The following is an 18,674-nucleotide window of genomic DNA, read 5'->3' on the forward strand; positions in this document are numbered from 1 at the left end:
CAGCAGTGAGTCCTAAAGTTAGGATTAGTTTTAATCCTTATTCTTGAAAAGATCTTTAATTTGATAGGAAATGAAGTCACAATCATCAACTAATAACCTTGTCCCCTAAAATACTTGTGAAAAAGTATGTGGGGCTTCTCCATCTAGAAGACGGATTTAGAAGATGCGGGCCAGGGTCCAGTCACCTAAATAAAAATCCTTGGTAGTCTGAATACATTGTTGAGAGAATAGCCTAGTTTTAATTTCTGTTCCATCCTCCACGTATACTACTAGCAAAGTTAAGTTTTCTGGGTTGTACATCTGATTATCTAAGACCAGGCTAAAATAATTTCAACACAAACTTCAGGAGCAAATAATCCAGAAAAGACCATGACTATGACAGTGTTATCCTCTGCATAATGAAGCTTTAATCTCTGCTTCTCTTGAAACTCCAGGTGCACATGTTAACCCCCACCTACCACAATGGCTTAAATATGTATTTTGTCTAACCGTAGACTTACCCTCTTACAGGCTGACCGAACACATAGATGAAAACAATTTCTCTTAGTCACAATGCTTTAAGGCAGAAAAGTATATACCATTTGATCTAAAGTAGCAGATAGGATTTGCATAGAGAATAGGTTTCTATACCCTGCATAGTTGGGATTTCTTTTGTGAGACTACCTGTCACTCCCATCTGTTCTTGAAAGGTCTTTATTAGATGTAGCAAATTTTCCATACTATTGAGAGGAACCAACAAAAGTGTAAAGTATTTAGACCTTTGTGATCTGCTTGTAGGAATCAAGAAAAAAATCTACATTTGGTTATTTGATGATATATTTGCAAATTCATCTACTCACCAGAAGTTAACTTACAGCCCAGAAGTCTATTTCCTTGCCTTTACAGTCATTTGCCAACATGGCACAGAAAATCGGAGTTGAAACACATTCCCAGCTGAAGTTGAATAAACAAGTATCCTTTGTGAGGTTTATCGAGCTAGGGCCATGTTCTTGACATTTCTGTGCTTGTTGGTGATTGTGCTGTTGAAATCATTCCTAAGCATAACGTGTAGGTGCTGTCTGGTGTCCCTAGGTTCAGGAAGGTAGATGAGCTCATTCAGGCATAAGTTCTAGAGCTGTTGGCTGAGTTCAAGGTTAACTATGTATTAAGTAAGGTGTCTTTAAACAGGAACACATGAAGCAAGGATATATTGATGGAAATGGGGCTGGCTTACAGGTACCTGTTTCCCCCAGGAGCAATGATTCAATATTTGCCAATACATTGTTAGTAAGACTTCATAGAACATAATAACAGCCACAGTTAATGAAGGCTGGTTGTATCTCCTAGAAAGAGCTTATAACCTACAATGGTTTATTTTGAAGTGCCTAATTTAATGTGTGATTTGAAGTGAAGCAGAATAAGATGACTAGCGTGCTCCTGCACATCTTTCTAAAGCCTGTTGGGGCTTTGGAAATTTTCAGACAAATTGATAGGTGGCATTTTTCTCTGGATACTAGGTGTACAATCTAGGCTAACCAGAAACTTTAACCTAGAATCTTCATTTTCTTCACTTAAGCATGTACCTGAAGCCTTACATGGGTAAAATAAGCGAAGGTAATGTATCTCATTTTAATGCATGCCATCTTTGAGTCTATTTCTTACCCTCCCATCGAAGTAATGGATCCCATGTGGGTGACACTGTAAAGAGTACTTAGAAATTTTCTTAATCTTTTGATGTAAAACCCTGGTCCCAGATTATTTGCAGTGAGTAAATGACTTTGAAGAGGACCTGGATACTTGGGTTTAATGAGTGCATTCTCCCTATAAAACAGTTCTCATGGGAACGAAGTGAATCAGAAGTTTGGTTGAAGTTGGAACAAGCAAAACGGGTGGTTAGATCAATGCACTGGCCAATGTCATCAGTGCACACCACTTTGCTAGGAGACCAGATGGTCATGAGGACATCTGAGTCTGCTGAACAGGACAGCCACCCCTTTGGACAATGCCAAGGCTACACTGGATTTCTGTTGCCCTTTTTCTGGGCTTCATATGGACTCTTCTATAAACATATCTTCTTCAGTTAGATAATACAATTGGTTGGATTTAAGGGTTCTTCCTTACCACTTTGATAGCTTTTAGATGTTGCTGAGTCTTTGTTTAAACTATCTAGTTAGGAGTATTAAGCATTTACGTGGCAGGATTTGAGGGTAACCCCATTTCAAATTTTAGGTGTTACTCCTAGCTTTTTATCAAATCCAATCACAGTCATGGCAAATTCAGGGGGAAGAAAAGATGGTCTTACCCACAAAGGCAGAAAAACATGCAATTTACTTACTTTGTTACTGACATCCCCAGAAAACTTGAAAAAACATGGGATACTAGTCTAAATTAATATTCTTTCTGTAGAGAAAAAGCCCTTCACATTAGATGTCAAGAATATTTGTATTTTCTTGAAATGATCTCAAGTTACATAATAACCATTGGTAAGGTATATATGAGCAGATGGACTTATGATTGATGATGGGTTTTTTTTTTCAGTGTAACCCCCCAAGTAAAAAATAACTATACATTTGTAATATAGAATGAGTTGATGCTAAATTGAATGCCAAGGGCATGTCCTTCCAATTTTTCAAGTAGGCTTTATTTATAAGTAACATTAGTGATATAATTTATAATACCAACTGTGATGCACTGGTAATTAGAAGAGTGAGCCTTCCGGCAGGGGCGTGGAAAGTCATGGAATCTTTTCTCCTAATGAAATATGTCTGCTTTGGAATCAATAAGGGTAACTGCTAATATTGAGCATGTACAGCATGTTTACTTACCACGTGAATTCTTTACAGGCCCTATTATTGTTAAGAACACTCAGATTCAGTAATATATTCCCACCTTACAGTAAACTGAAGTTTTAAGTTTTGTGATTTGCCCAAAAGCACATAGTAAGTGATGGTGAAGCTGGTATTTGAATCTAGACCCTTAGGCCTAGAGTTCATGCCAAAACTCTGGGTAAATGGTCTATAAGTTACAAAAACAAAAAAAACTTCCAAAAAAGCAAGTATGTATTTGGGCTTACCTTCGGCCTCAGGGCGGTGGGGGGTGGTGAGAGGCAGCATGACATGACAGAGGTCTATCAAAAGCACATGGTAAGAAGCAAAAACAAAGATGCTTTTCTCTTGACACAATTTAGAGCAGTCAAAAAAAAAACGAAAGGAGTCATTATTTAGAAGAAAAAGGTCTTTACTGAAGCTGGGCTCAAAATTCTAAATCAGAATATTTTCTTTTCTTCTGAACATCTTGGACTGCCCGGAACTCTCAAACATTTCCTTTAGCAACCCTGTGATGGTTTTTCTGTGCTGGTTCGTATTTCCATTCTTCTAGGTTCTCTTGGAATTGGTAAATGGATTTAGTCAAAACTTTTTAATTATGAGGTTTTTAAACCTGTGAGATTAACCTTCTGACCCCTGTATTGCATTTCTGTGCCAGTTAGGAAAGTATGAACATTTTCTCAACAGTTTCTAAGAAATGTGTTTGATATGATGTGAAGTGCTGCTGCTAAAGAAGAAATTGCCAACAAATTAGGTATGTTTTAAGTAACACATACTGCTAGTAAGTGGCAAAGCCAAATCCAGAACTCTAAGACTCTGACTTGAGTCTATGCTATTATTAGCTTTTACTTTAATTTAGCTTTTATTTCTCTTGTTAATCCTTTATGCTGAAAAAAATTCAACAGATAGGAATTCTGTGTATTTCCTTTATCAATATGTGAATAACTAGTAACTTTTTAAAGATAGAATTTTTTTTTCTGTTGTCATTTAAACTTTGTCTCAGAGATCACAGTCTCAAAGTGATGTCAGAATCCTGGTAATGTTAAGTCATTTCTCTTTTTTCTTTCCCCTTTTATGACCAGTAGACATCCATAACTGGGCAAAAATGCCTCTGCTGGTTACCCCAAGGGACACACCAGTCCACCTTGCCCTCAGAAATAGTAGTCCTTTCTAGTAAGGACTACAGATCCAAGAGATTTGGTGAACCTCCCGTCCCCTGTGATGGGAGGTAAAATGAGCTTGGAGAATGCAAAACTGGGCAGATACCAACTGAGATCATGTGGAGTCCAACCTCTCGAGGGGCAACTTCAGCATGCCAACAGAATGGGACAGAGAGATGGGTAGAGACAGGTTTGGATACAAAGGAGCAGGAGGAACTCAAGCAGGGTGGCCCATCTCTGCAGGTTGATACTGCAAAGGTCTGGGCTTTGAGCCACCACTATGGCAGAGGAGATGGAAAGTGAAAATGGTGAGTGAATGCCTGGCTACCATGGTTGTGCGAGACAAACCTGTTTCTCTCCCAGCAGCACCCAGATTTCTTAGGAAGAACCTCTATGACTTGTGGACCAGAACGAGAAAGGGAAGGAGGCAGGTAAGGATATCAAAGGGCATTAACATTACCTGGTGTGTTTGTCAGGACTTCAACAGCAAGTCTACCCACAAACCTCTAGGAATATCCCCACTCTGGGGTCCTCCTGCACCAGGCTGTGGGCACTTTCAGTACTTTTAAGTACCAAACCCATACCTCCCTACCTCTGCTGTCAGCTCCTTGTGTGCACTCCCAAGTACACCCCAAGAGCCAGCTCTCCAGCAAACATAGAAGATGCCCAGATAATAGGCCAAGGTCAGTGCACAAGGGAGAATCCACAAATTGAGCTATAGCACTACAGTCGGGAAGACCAAAGAAAGGTTTCTAATAGCCAGCCTGTTGAAATGTAAGAACCAAAGAGGCAATAATACATTAGTTAAAGCACTTGCTACTTCAAATGTGAAGGCAGAAATGCATACTATAAACAGCATCAAGGCAATACAGTATCGGGGGCACCTGGGTGTCTCAGTAGGTTAAGCATCTGCTTTCTGCTCAGGTCTTGATCCCAGGGCCCTGGGATGGAGCCCTGTGTCAGGCTCTGCTCAGGGAGGAGCCTGCTTCTCCCTCTCCCTCTGCCTACTGCTCCACCTGCTTGTGTGTTCTCTCTCCCCCCGCCAAATAAATAAATAAAATCTTAAAAATAAAAAAAATACTATCACAGAAAAATCTCCACCAGGGAATACAAAGGACCAGAATAGTAAGATCTAACTGATAAAGAATTCACAATATCTTTTATGAGGAAATTCGACAAGCTACAAAAAAACCCAATGAACTCAGGAATAAAACATGAACAGAAAGAGTTCTTTACCAAAGAGATTAAAATTATTTTTAAAAACTAATAAATTCTGGGCTCAAAAATTTAATGAATGAATGGAAGAATGCACTAGAGAGCATCAGTAAAAGGACAGAGCAGATGGAAGAATAAATGACTTGAAGAGCAGGAGTATAGAAAAAATTCCAGAGGAGAGGGAACTAGGATATAAAAGAAGTGAAGAAATGCTAAAGGAGTTACTGAATTCCATCAGGAAGGGAAATAACAGAAAAACTATTGTACCAGAAAGAGAAGAGAGGAAAGAAGGCAGAGAGATTACATGAGGAAATAACAGCTGAGAATTTTCCAAACCCAGGAAAGGGCTTGGATATAACACGTCTGCAAAGCTAACAACACCCTATAATTCTGATGCAAAAAGACCTTCCCCAAGACAAATACTGCAACTCAAAAACCAATGATAAAGAATCTTAAAGGCAGCCAGGTGGAAAAAAAAGTAACCTCCAAAGCAATCATATTAGGCTATCAACAGATTTCTTCCAGAAACCACAGGCCAGGGGAGAGTAGAAGGACATATTCCAAGTGTTAAAAGATTAAAAAAAAAAAAAAAATGCTAGCCAAGAATACTTTTATCAGGCACAGTTATTCTTCAGATACAAAGGAGAAATAACTCCCTCACACAAAAGTTGAGGGAGTTCACACCACTAGACCTGTCTTGTAATAAAGGCTGAAAGGAATTCTTTAAGCTGAAAGGAAAATATGCTAATCAGAGACATGAAAACATGAAAGTACACAACATTCTGGTAAAGGTGAAAAATAGGAAGTGTAACTCTATTAGAATGGTGTGCTAACCACTATAGTATAAAAGTTGAAAAAAGTATCAAAAGTATAACTAATATGATTTGCTAAAAAATATACAGCATAAAAATAAGTAAATTGTGACACCAAAAATATAAAAAGAGAGTAAAAGTGTGGATCCTTTGAGGCAAATAAATGCAAGTTGCTATCAGCATAAAATGAACTATTTTCTCTATGACATGTTACATGTAAGCCTCACGGTAATCACAAAGTGAAAGTCGAAAGTAGATTTATTGGGGGTCAGGGGGGACGGTGGCAGGGAGAGAACAGAGCACACCACCTTGGAAAACTACCAATTTACAAAGAAACAGAAGGAAAAAGAAACAATGGAGATGTAGGATAACTAGAAGTGAAGAGGTGGCATTAATAATCTTTACATATCAATAATTACTCTAAATGTGAATAGGTTGGATTCACCACTCAAGAGGCAGAGTGGCTGGATAGAACAAGCCACAAATATATGCTGCCTAAAGGAGAGTCAGCTCAGCCCTAAAGACACACACAGGTTCAAACTTAGGGACAGAAGAAGATATTCTAGGCGAATAGAAACCAAAAGAAAGTAGAGATAGCCATATTTATTTCAGACAACTAGACTTTAACCCAAAAAAGGGTAATGAGGCAAAGAAGGTCATTATATAATGATAAAGTTGTCTTTACATCAAGAAGATGAAACAATCATAAGTATATATGCACCCAACATTGGAACACCTAAATGTATTAAGCAAATAGTAACAGATCTGAAAGGAGAAATAGAGAATACCATAATAGTGGGGGGACTTCAATACTAGTTAGGGACTCTCAGCAATTGATAGATCATCCACACAAAAAAATTAACAGGGAAACATCGGAATTTTTTTTTAAAGGTTTTATTATTTATTTGACAGACCGAGATCACAGGTAGGCAGAGAGGCAGGCAGAGAGAGAGGAGGAAGCAGGCTCCCTGCTGAGCAGAGAGCCTGATGCAGGGCTCATCATGACCTGAGTCAAAGGCAGAGGCTTTAACCCACTGAGTCATTCAGGCGCCCCCAAATGTTGGAATTTAACCATACTTTAGACCAGGTTGACTTAACAGACATGTGGAACATTGCATCCAACAGCAGAATACACATTCTTCTTAAGTACACATGGTACATTCTCTAGGATAGATCATATGATAGGACATTAAACCAGTCTTAGCACATTTAAGAAGATAGAAATCATACCAACTATCTTTTGGGACCACAATAATATGGAACTAGAGATAAACAGGAACAAAGTTGGAAAATCAACAAACATGGAAACTAAATATACTTCTGAACAACAAATGGGTCAAAGATAAAAGAGACATTATTTTTAAACAAATGGAAATGGAAACAAATAGCAAAGTCTATGGAATGGTACTTGGAGATGTTTAAAGCAATGAATATTTAAGAAATTAGATCTCTGATAAGCAATCTAACTTCATACCTCGAGGAACTAGAAAAAGAAAAATTAAGCCCAAAGTTGACAGAAGGAAAAGAGTGTGGAAGTTCCACAAAAAATTAAAAATGCAATTACTATATGATCCAGTAATTCCACTCCTGGGTATTTACCCAAGAAAATAAAAACACTAATTTGAGAAGATATGTGCACCCCTGTGTTTATTACAGCATTTTTTTTTACAATAGCCAAGATATGGAAGCAACCAAATTGTCCACTATAGATCTATAGATGAATGGATAAAAGAATAAAAAAAGGTGTGTGTGTGTGTGTGTGTGTGTGTGTGTGTGTGTGTATTTGTAATGGAATACTAATGGACCATAAAAAAGAATGAAATCTTGTCATTTGCAACAAATGGAAAGACCTAGAGGGTATAATGTTAAGTGAAATAAGTCAGGGAAAGACAAAGACCATATGACGTTAGTCATGTGGAATTTAAGAAACAAAACAAATTTAAAAAGGCATACACACAAAGCAAAACAAAACAAAACCAAACCCACCCCAGACTCTTAAATATAGAGAACAAACTGGTTGCTACCAGAGGGGAGGTGAGTGGGGGCATGGGTGGAATAGATAAAGGGGAGTAAGAGTACTTACCTTCATGAGCACTCTGGAATGTGTAGAATTGTTAAATCACTATATTGTACACTGAAAAGTAATATAACACTGTACGTTAATTATAATTGAATTTAAATAAAAAAGAAAACAACCTGAGTAAATGAGATTAACCATGGAGATGAAAAGATGGTTCGACATATGGAAATCAATAAATGCAATGCATTACATCAATAGAATGAAAGCTAAAAAATCACATGGTTATCAAAATGGATGCAGAAAAAAGCACTTAACAAAACACAGTATCACTTTCATGATAAAGACCCTCAACAGATTAAGTATAGGAGGAAGATACCTAACATAATAAAAGCCATAAATGGAAAGCCCACAGCCGATATTATATTCAATAGTGAAAAATTGAAAACTTCCTCTAAGATCAGAAACGACCTAAATATAACCACTCTCACCACTCTTATTCAATATAATACTGGAAGTCCTAGCTGGAGCAATTAGGCAAGACAAACAAATGAAAGGCATCCAAATTGGAAAGGAAGAGGTAAGTGGCACCTGGCTGGCTCATCCAAAGAGCATGCAACTCTTGATCTTGGGGTCATGAGTTTGAACTCCATGTTGGGTATAGAGATTGCTTAAAATAAATTAAAAAAAAATTTTTTAAAAAGGAAAGAAGTAAAATGGTCATTGTATTCAGATAACAAATTTATATAGAGAAAATCCAAAAGACTAATCAAAAAATTGGGAGGAAGTAACCAATGAATTCAGTAAAGTTGCAGACATAAAATTGACCTACAGAAATCAGTTTCATTTCTATATGCTAATAATGAAATATTTGAAAAAGTAATAAAGAAAACTGTCCCAATAACAATAGAATCAAAACCAATAAAATACCTAGTAATAAATTTAACCAAGGAAGTGGAAGATGTGGTACAACTACCACAAGACTTTTTAAACAATTGAAAAAGATGCAAATAGACATCCTGTACTTATAGATCGAAAGACTTAATATTGTTAAAATGTCCATACTACCCAAAGCCGTCTATAGATTGAACTCAATCCCTATCAAAATTTCAATGGCATTTTTCACAGAAATAGAACAAAAAATCCTAAAATTTGTATGGAACCACAAAAAACCCTAAGTAGCTAAAGCAATCTTGAGAAAGAAGAATGAAGCTGGAGTCAATACTTACTGATTTCAAACTATACTATAAACCTATGATAATTAAATGGTATAAAACTAGACATAGACCAATGGAACAAAATAGCCTAAAACTAACCCCTGCATATACAGTCAAATAATATTTGATAAGGGAGCCAAGAATACCCAATGGTAAAGGATGGTCTCTTCAACAAATGGTGCTGGGAAGACTGAATAATACATGCAGAAAAATGAAACTGGCTCATCTTACACCACTCACAAAAATTAATTTGAAATGGATCAAATTAAACATAAATCTTGATAACAAACTTCCTAGAAGAAAACATAAGGAAGAACTCTTCAACTTTGGTTTTGGCAATGATTTTTTGATAGGATGCCAAAAGCAAAAATCAACAAATATGACTACATGAATCTTAAAATCTTCCTCACAACAAAAGATACAATCAACAAAATGAAAAGCCAACCTACAAAATGGGAGAAAATATTTGCAAACCACATATTAGGTAAGGGATTAATATTCAAACTATATAAGGAACTCATAACAACAAAACAAACAATCCAGTTAAAAATGGGCAGATATTTTTTCTAAAGAAGACATCCAGATTGCTAATAGGTCCATGAAAAGATACTCAACATCACTAATTATCAGGGAAATGCAAATACTAACCACAATGAGATTATCACTTCACACTTTATGCTGTTTTCAAGAAGAAAAGAGATAATGAATGTTGGTGAGGATGTGAAGAAAAGGGAACTGTTGTACACTGGTGGTGGGAATGAAATTTCTTCAGCCACTATGGAAAACAATATGGAGTTTCCTCAAAAAATTAAAAATAGATCTATCTGGTTCATCAGTTCCATTTCTGGGTATACACACAAAGGAAATGAAAATTTGGTATCAAAAAGATATATGCAGTTCCATGTTTATTGCAGTATTATTCACAGTAGCCAAGGTATGGAGACAACCTAAATACCCATCAACAGGTGAATGGATAAAGAAAAGATGCTGTGTGTATATGTGTGTGTGTGTGTGTGTGTGTGTGTGTGTGTGTATGAATATTATTTATCCATGAGAAAGAATGACATTTTGCCATGTGTGAAAACACATATGGACCTTGAGGACATTATTCTAAGTGAGTAGACAGAAAAACCAAATACTATATGGTATAGCTTATATGTGGAATTTACAAAAGAGAAGCTCATGGGCTTCCAGTTCAAGACAGTGTTGGAGAAAGATCCTAAACTCATCTCCTCCCATGACACACCAAATCTACAGTTACATTACTTTCTTCTGGGAAAAAAACCCACAAACCTACCTGAGTGAGCCCTACACATCCGGCAAATGAAAAAAGTAACATATCAGAGCAGGTAGGAGAGGTTGAAACAAAAAATTACCACAAACCCCACCCCTGCTGCAGAGACCCTGAATCAAGAGTATACTTAAATTCAGAGCTTCTTTGTGAAGATTTTGAGCCTCACATCTAGTACCACAACTTTTAAGACCTGCACCTGACAGACGAGCCCCCCATGATATCTAGCTGTGAAAACCAACAGGGCTTGTGTCCATAATACCCCACAGATACAGCAACGTGAGAAAGGATTCCTATAGGGCTGTCCCAGGGATACAGCAGACTGAGAGGTGCCCAGATTTCCTGCAAATGAAGCTTATTTGCTTATCTTAAAGAACTGGCCTAAGAGGGAGTCATCTAATTTAACACACATCTGGGAGCTTGCTGTCATACTCTCTAGGGATGGAGGCAGATGGATGCTATCTTTGCACCTTCCCTCTGCCTTGCTTCAGCTTGCTGGTGTTTCCAGAAAAAAGAGTTGGAACTTCTTTTAGTGTTCTGATTTTTGTGGCAGTTATCAGGGGACACCTTTAGATGTCCTTTAGATGGCCTTGTTGGTTGGTGAGGCTTATATTCCTGGGTTTTATAAGACTGTAAAGAATGGGGAAACTATGCTTAACAGGCTACCACCCCAGGGCCACAACAAAAGGGGCAGACTGAACCCAGTCATACTATGGAAAGACCCAAATGAAGTAGAAATACATAATATGCCTGACAGAGAATTTAAAGTAATGATCATAAGGATACTCATGGGACTTGAGAAAAGAGTGGAGGACCTCAATGAAACCCTTAACAAAGAGATAAAAATAACACATCAGAGGAAGAGCTCAATAAAGGAAATTAAAAATACAATAGATTAAATAAATAGTGGGCTAAAGAAAGCAGAGGAATTTGTCAGTGACCTGGTTGATAGAGTAATGGAAAGCAATCAAGCTGAGCTGGTGAAAGACAAACATAATGCATAATGAGAATAGAACTTAGAGAACTCAGTTCACCATCAAACATACAACATTTGCATTATAGGGATCTCAGAATGAGAAGAGGGAGAAAGAGGGGCAAAAAATGTATTTGAAGAAATAACAGCTGAAAACTTCCTAAATCTGGGGAAAGAAACAGAGATCCAGATTCAGAAGGCACAGAATTCCCCCAACAGATTCAACCCAAGGAGGTCCACACCAAGACACATAGTAATTAAAATGACAATAAAAATAGTGATAACAAAACATTGCAAGAGAAAAGAGAAGTTACATACAAAGGCAACCCTGTAAGTTTATCAGCTGATTTTTCTGCAGGAACCTTGCAGACCAGAAGAAAGTGGCACAATATATTCAAAACGATGAAAGGGAAAAATTGCAACCAAGACTATTCTATCCAGCAAGGGGATCATTCAGAATAAAAGGACAGGTAAATAGTTTCCCAGGAAAACAAAAGTTAAAAGAATTCCTGACCACTAAGTCAACCCTATAAGAAATGTCAAAGGGAACTCTGTGAGTGGAAAATAAAGCCAGGAGTAAGAGGAAAAAAAATATATATATATAGATAGATAGATAGATAGATAGATATCTATATATATATATCTCTCACAAAAATAAAAATAAAAATTTAGTATGTCTGTAAAAATCAGTGAAAAGCACAAAATTAAAGGATGCAAAATATGATACCAAATATCTGAAATATGGAGGGGAAAGGAGTAAAGAATGGGTTCAAGATTAAGTGACCATCAGGGCACCTGGTGGCTCAATGGGTTAAAGCCTCTGCCTTCGGCTCAGGTTGTGATCCCAGGGTCCTAGGATCAAGCCCCGTATCAGGCTCTCTGCTCAGCAGGGAGTCTGCTTCCCCCCAACCCCTGCCTGCCTCTCTGCCTACTTGTGATCTCTGTCAAATAAATAAATAAAATCTTTAAAAAAAAAGATTAGGTGACCATCAACTTAATATAAACTGCTATATGCTGAAGGTGTTATGTATAAACCAAATGGTAACCACAAATCAAAAAAACAGTAATAGGCAAAAAAAAAAAAAAAAAAAAAAAAAAAAAGAGTAAGGAATCCAAGAGTTTTGCTAAAGAAAACCAACTATGCTGGAGAAATCAGGGCAAGAAAAGAAAGGAACAGAGAGGATCTACAAAAAACGACCACAATACAAGTAACAAAATGGCAATAAGTACACACCTATCAATAATCACTTTCAATGTAAATGGACTAAACACTCAAAAGACATGGGGTGATGGAATGGATTAAAAAAACAAGACCTATCTATATGCTGCCTATAAGAGACCAAAAGACACTTGCAGATTGAAAGTGAAGGGATAGAGATACATTCATCAGGCAAAGGGAACTGGAAAGAAAGCTGGAATAGCAATACTTAATATCAGACAAACTAGACACTATATAAAGAAGACATAACAAATGCAAATATATATGCACCCAGCATGGTAGTGCCCAAATACACAAAGCATAACAAACCTAAAGAAATAACCTATAGTAATACAACAATAGTAGGAGACCTTAACATCCTACTTACAACAATGGATAGATCATTCAAACAGAAAATCAACAAGGAAACGGTTGCTTTGAATGACACATTGGACTAGATGGATATACCAGATATACTCAGAACTTTCCATCCTAAAACAGCAGCATACACATTGTCTTCAAGTGCACATGGAACATTCTCCACAATAGATCATGTAACAGGCCACAAAACAAGTCTCAACAAATTCAAAAAGACTGAAGTCATGCCATGTATCTTTTCTGACCACAATGCTACAAAACTAGAAGTCAACCACAAGAAGAAACCTGAAAAGCACACAAATACATGGAGGTTATAGGACATGCTACTAAATGATGAGTGGAGCAACCAAGAAATCAAAGATGAAATAAAAAATACATGTAGACAAATGAAAATGAAAACACAACAATTCAAAAATCTATGGGATACAGCAAAACAATTCTGTAAGGGACATTTATAGCAATATAGGTCTACCTCAAGAAACAAGAAAAATCTCAAACAACCTAAACTTAAATCCAAAGGAACTAGCCAAAAAAACCCCAAAAAACAAAAACAAAAAACAAACAAACAAAAAAAACAAGACCCAAAACCAGTAGAAAGAAGGAAATAATAAAGATCATGGCAGAAATAAACGAAAGAGAAACTAAAAATGAAACAAAAGAAAACAATAGAATAGATCAATGAAGCCAGGAGTTTGTTATCTGAAAAGATCAACAAAATTGATACACCTTTAACCAGGCTCATTAAAAAGAGAGGGAGAGAAAGAGGACTCAAAATCAGACATGAAAGGGGGAAAAAACTGACACCAGAGGTACAAAAGATTGTAAGAGAATATTACCAAAAATTATATGCCAACAAATTGGATAACCTAAAAGAAAAAGATAAACTCCTGGAAACATAGAACCTCTCAAAACTGAACTAGGAAAAAATAGAAAATTTGAACAGATTACCATCAATGAAACTGGCCATATGGCTTCGCAGGTGAATTTTAGCAAACATCTAAAGGTGAGTTAATACCTATTTTCCTTAAACTATCAAAAAAATATAAGAGGAAGGAAACTTCCTAATTCATTCTAGAAAGCATCACCCTGATGCCAAAACCAGAAAAGTCACTACAAAAAAAGAACTATAGGCTGGTATCTCTGAGAAAACATAGATGCAAAAATCCTCAAAAAATATTAGCAAACCAAGTCCAACAATACATTAAAAAGATCACTAATCATGATCAAGTGGGATTTATCCCTGGGATGCAACGATGGTTCAATATTCATATGTTAATCAATATGATAGATCACATCAACAAGAGAAAGGATAAGCACCATAGGATCATTTCAATAGATGCAGAAAAAGCATTTGCCAAAGCATAAGATCCATTCATTACAAAGACCCTCAACAAAGTAAGATTGGAGGGAACATACCTCAATATAATAAGGGCCTTTTATGAAAAGCCCTCAGCTAACATATTCAATGGTGAAAAACTGAGACCACTTCCTCTAAGGTCAGAAACAAGACAGGGATGTTCTCTCTTACCACTATTACTTAAAATAGTACTGGAAGTCTTAGCCACAGCAATCAGACAGGATGAAGGAATAAAGGGTATCCATAATGTGAGGGAGAAGTAAAACTTTCTTTTTTTTTTTTTAATAAAAGATTTAATTTATTTATTTGACAGACAGAGGTCACAAGTTGGCAGAGACACGGGCAGAGAGAGGGGGGGAGGCAGGCTCCCTGCTGAGCAGAGGGCCCGATGTGGGGCTCGATCTCAGGACCTTGGGATCATGACCTGAGCCGAAGGCAGAGGCTTTAACCCACTGAGCCACCCAAGTGCCCCAGAAGTAGAACTTTCATTATTTGAATATAACATAATACTATGTATAGTGAATCCTAAAGATTCCACCAAAAAACTACTAGAACTGATTAATGAATTCAATAAGATTACAGGACACAAAAATCAACATACAGAAATCTGTTGCAGTTTTGTATACTAATAGTTAAGAAACAGAAAGAGAAACTAAGAACACATCCTATTTACAATTGCACCAAAAATAATAAAATACATAGGAATAAACTTAATAAAGGAAGTGAAAGACCTGTACTCTGAAAACTACAAACCATTGATGAAAGATATTGAAGATCACAAACAAGTGGAAGGATATTCTATGCTTATGGATTGGAAGAACAAGTATTGTTAAAATATCCATACTACCTGAAATAATCTACACATTTAATACAATCCCTATCAAAATATCAATGACATTCCTCACAAAATAAGAACCAGTCCTGAAATTTGTAGAGAACCTCAGAGGACACTGAGTAGCCAAAGCAACCTTGAAAAAGCAACAAAACAAAACAAAAACAAAAAACCTCAAAGTGTCACAATTCCAGATTTCAAGTTATACCACAAAACTATAGTCATGAAAGCAGTATGGTTTTGGCACAAAAATAGGCACTAAATCAATGGAATAGAATAGAAAGCCCAGAAATGTCTATATGGCCATGTCTATATGGTCAATTAATCCTTGACAAAGGAGGATAGAATATGCAGTGGGAAAAGGATAGCCTTTCCAACAAATAGTGCTGAGAGAACTGCATGACTACATGCAAAAGAATGAAACCAGGCCCCTTCCTTAGAGCATACACAAAGATAAACTCAAAATGGATTAAAGACCTAAATGTGAGACCTGACACCATAAAAATCCTAGAAGAAAGCACAGTCAGTAATTTGTCTGACTAGCCAGCAACGCTTCTCCTGAGGCAAGGGTATAATAGCAAAAATAAACCACTGGGACTATATCAAAATAAAAAGCTTTTGCACAGCAAAGAAAAACAATTAAAACTAAAAGGCAACCTATTGAATGGGAGATATTTGCAAATGACATATATGATAAAGGGTTAGTATCCAAAATATATAAAGAACTGATCTAATTTAATACTTAAAAAACAAATTATCCAATTTAAAAATGGGCAGAAGACAGAGACAGACATTTTTTTCAGACACAGCCATATGGTCAACAGACACATGAAAAGATGTTCAACATCCCACTGATCATCCGGGAAACACAAATCAAAACTATAATGGGATATCACCTCACACCTGTCAGAATGGCTAAAATCAATAACACAGGAAACAGGAAATACTGAGAGGATGTGGAGAAAGGGGAACCCTCTTGCACTGTTGGTGGGAGTACAAACTGGTGCAGCCACTCTGGAAAACAGTATGGAAGTTACTCAAAAAGTTAAAATGGAACTACACTACAATCCAGTAATTGCACTATTGGTTTTTTACCCCAAAATACAAAAACACTAATTCAAAGGGATTCGTGCACCTGTATGTTCATTACAGCATTATTTACAATAGCTAAACTATGAAAGCAACCCTAGTGTCCAGTGACAGACAAATGGATAAAGAAGATGTGGTCTATCTAACATGGAATATTATTTAGCCGTAAAAAAAGAATGAAATCCTGCCATTTGCAACAACATGTCTGGAGCTAGAGAGTAGTATGCTAAGTAAAATCAGTCATTTAGAGAAAGATAATAACATCTGATTTCACTCACATGAGGAACTTAAGAAGCAAAGCAAACTAGCAAAGGAAAAAATGAGAGACAAACTCAGAAACAGACTCTTAACTACAGAGATCAAATTGATGGTGATCATAGGGGAGGTGGGTGGGGGGATGGGTGAAACTGGTGATGGTAATTGAAGAGTATATTCATGATAAACGTGGAATAATGTATAGAATTGTTGAAATACTGTAACATACACCTGAAACCAATATAATACTATATGTAAGCTATACTGGAATTAAAAAAAAATAATAGAGAAAAAAATACCTATGAGTAAATTTAACCCAGGAGGTGAAAGATCTATACACTAAGAACCATAGGACATTGATGAAAGAAAGAAGAGACACAAATAAATGGAGAGATATTCTCTACTCAGATATTGGGAGAATTTAGGTCATTAAAATATTCATACTACCAAAAGCCATTTAGAAATTTAAAGCATTCCCTATATCACAATTCCAGTGGCATTTTTCACAGCAATAGACCAAACAATCCTAAAATGTGTAAGGAACCACAAATGACCCCAAATTACCAAGGCAATCTTGAGAAAGAAGAACAAAGCCAGTGGCATCACACTGACTTCAAACCACAGGTGACCCTGAACAACACAGAGGTTAAAGACTTTGAGCCACCCATGTAGTAAAATATCTGCATATATCTGTGACTCCCCCCAAACATAATTACTAATCACCTACTTTCAACTAGAAGTCTTCCCAATTACATAAACAGTTGATGAACGCATATTTGTATGTTATGTGTATTACAAGCTCTATCTTTACAATAAACTAAGCCAGAGAAAGGACAATGTTAGGAAAATCATAAACAAGGAAATATCAATCCCATGTGGTTCCAAAGTCAGCTACTACAAAGCTTTATAGTAAAAATAGTGTGGTTTTTGCATAAAAATGACTTGGAAAAATTAAACAGAACAGAAATAAACCCAGGAATATATGGTCAATTAATTTGTGACAAAGGAATTAGGAATATATAGTAGAGAAAGGAAACCATAGAACTCTTAGAAGAAAACATAGGCAGTAAACTCCTTTGACATCGGTCTTGGCAATTATTTTTTTGAATTGACACCAACAGCAAAGGCAACAAAAGCAAAAACCAACAACTGGGACTACATCAAATTAAAAAGCTTTCAGTAGAGGAAAACCAATGAAATGAAAAGGCAACCTACAAAATGGGAGAAGATATTTATAAATCATGTATCTGATAAGAGTTTAATATCCAAAATATATAAAGAACTCAATGGCAAAAACAAAAACCAAATGCCTCCCTCTGCTCAGAACCAGTGAGATTTCATCCAAGACCTGTTAGAAAGGTTATTATCAAAAAGACAAGAAATGACAAACAAATGTTGGTGAGCATACAGAGAAAATTGAACCCTTATACACTGTTGGTGGGAGTATAAATTGGTACAGCCACTATGAAAAACAGCATGGAGTTTCCTCAAAAAACTAGGAATAGACCTACCATATAATCCAGCACAACTACTTCTGGGTAGAAGGTAATGAAATACATCAAAGGGATATTTGCATCTCCATGTTCTTTGCAGGATTATTTATAATAGCCAAGATATGGAAACAACCTAAGTGTCCATCAGTGGATGAATGGGTAAAGGAATGTGATAAAACACACACACACACACACACGCACCTGCACACACACGCACACAAAGGAATATTACTCAGCCATAAAAAGGAATTCTCGCCATTTGTGACATGGATGGACCTTGAGGGCATTATGCCAAATGAAATTAATCTAACCCTAATCCAAGCAAGGCCCTAACACTCTTCAATTCTATGGAAGCTGAGAGAAGTGAAGAAGCTAAAGAAAAGTTTGAAGCTAGCAGAGACTGGTTCATGAGGTTGAAGGAAAGAAGCCATCTCCACAGAATGAAAGTGCAAGGTGAGGCAACATATGCTGATGTAGAAGCTACAGAAAGTTCCCAGATCTTCCAGTTGGGCCCATGGCCACTTGGAATCAAACTGGAGCCCTGTTTCTAATGATCAAAGGGCATGATGGATATTGGGTAAGT

General features: G+C 36.6%; 1 long non-coding RNA gene across 1 annotated transcript in view; it reads right to left on the reverse strand.

The window, feature by feature from the left end:
• The window catches only part of LOC309860546, a 118,815-nt gene that overhangs the window by 56,656 nt on the left and 43,485 nt on the right, over window positions 1–18,674 (reverse strand). The gene's annotated exons all lie outside the window — the stretch shown is intronic.

The sequence above is a fragment of the Mustela nivalis genome, assembly GCF_964662115.1.
Source record: "Mustela nivalis genome assembly, chromosome: 2".
NCBI lineage: Eukaryota > Metazoa > Chordata > Mammalia > Carnivora > Mustelidae > Mustela > Mustela nivalis.